This window comes from Cupressus sempervirens, chromosome 7 (assembly GCF_028749045.1).
Source record: "Cupressus sempervirens isolate cs-2001-9-10 chromosome 7, ASM2874904v1, whole genome shotgun sequence".
Classification (NCBI taxonomy): domain Eukaryota; kingdom Viridiplantae; phylum Streptophyta; class Pinopsida; order Cupressales; family Cupressaceae; genus Cupressus; species Cupressus sempervirens.
In genome coordinates this window covers 397,412,134-397,413,976 of record NC_143124.1, presented here as the reverse complement: position 1 = coordinate 397,413,976, position 1,843 = coordinate 397,412,134, and positions in this window count along the sequence as shown.

Here is a 1,843-nt window from a genome sequence, read left to right as displayed (position 1 = left end):
GAGGTATGTTAGTGTTTTCTCTCTGTTTACTAGACTATGAACTCTTGATATCAATGGGTTAGAGGAATATTTTTAATAAATTTTCTACGAAATTAAGTTGCCATAGCACTTTGGATTATTTAAATATTTTTTACCTTAGTTTCTATTGATGTGATTTATATACTCCACATTTTTTGTAACTTAACATCATATTTGTAATCCAACCTTTTTCAAATCTTGTATAATTTTTACATATGTAGTTTATAAGGTTTATTGGCTCATGAGATCATTAGCAATGTTCACATGCTTTCATGGGTTCTATTGGTTTTCCTTTTGTGACAACTATTGTAGTGCCTCTCCCATTTGACTTCTATGACTCATCCTAATGCATGCAACTTTATTGATCTCTCCTTGAGGTGGGATCATGAGGTTGTTCCATGATTACACTGAGATGTGTGCAGAGATTGCATTGTGAACTGCTACCCTACATTGTACTAGGTTCCTGTAGCAATGGTTAGTCATGTTTATGACTATGTTCACTTATGTGTTTTAAGTGCCTTCTTGTTGTTCTTTAATCAAACTTTATTAAATGCTTAAATGTTTAGAAATGGATTGTCCATTTGGATTATTTGGTAATGTGTTGCGAACATTTACCTTGTTATATTTTGATCTCAAAGTTATGTGTTACTTATGTTATATTTTACATTTAAGAGGACCTGAGTGTCAGATGTTATACTTTGATTTCAATATCATAGATTTTAGACTTCTATGTTTTTCAGTTGATCATATTGCATGACGATTCCATTTTGAGATGATAGTGTGTTTTATGATGATATCTAGTTATCTGGTATTTGGACATACCTCTGATTATGTTATGTGATGGATTTAATGCTATGATTATTTACTTCACTCCTGTGTTGTTATGCTTTATGTGAATGTGAGTGATGTAAATAGATTATTTTAATATAATTAAATAAATGGTTAAATTAGGTGATTTAATGCATTTATTGCTTTAGCTATGTTATTAGATGCAATTGCACTTGATTGTGTTGTTTAGTATGCAGGATTTATATCCCGGGTAGTGGCACATGGAGTTAGTGATTCAACCATTCATATTTTACCAATGTCGTCCTTGTATGGTCAACGTATCCTTATTTTAATTATTTATTAAACCTTTTGGTGATTATTAAATCCAAACTCATTTGCATTATGCGATTAGACTAGTGAGCATGTCTGTGCATTTAGAGTTTTGCATTGTCACGAAAGTTGTTAAAGAAATTTATGTGTTTTTTGGGTTTTTGGGCTTTTTAATTGATTTATTTTAATTTCTAGCAGCTTTTCTATAGATGAATTCCTATTTCTAGGAATAGCCTATTTTTGTTTGGGTTGATTTGGGGTTTAACTAGGTTGGCTAGTTAATTGCCCTAATCGATTATTCACTTGAAAAGTGAATAAATATCCAAAAATGAATTTAATTCCTCACTTCTCACCTTTGAACTAGAAAGTTTGAGGATAACACCCAAAATCCTCTTCATGAGGATTTACTATTTTGTTCGTTGTGGGAGCTGTAGGCATGGGATCGTCGTGAGGTTGAGCTCATTGGATCCAACTCGGGGAAACCTTGGATTGTCGTGATTTTCAGCTCCTTCTGTGGGCTATTTATCTTATGGTTCAAATTCTCGTTTTTCCCTTTTGGCTATGATGTAGGACTTTCTTATTTTTTTGTTTCTGCTCTATTTATGCTTCTATTTTTTGTAGCCATTTGTTTGGAGGCTGAGAACTAGTGTTCCCCTTCGTTTCTATATGCTAGTTCTACCTAGTTGGGCGGGTATGAACATTTCCCTATTTTTCAGGATGAGGGTTT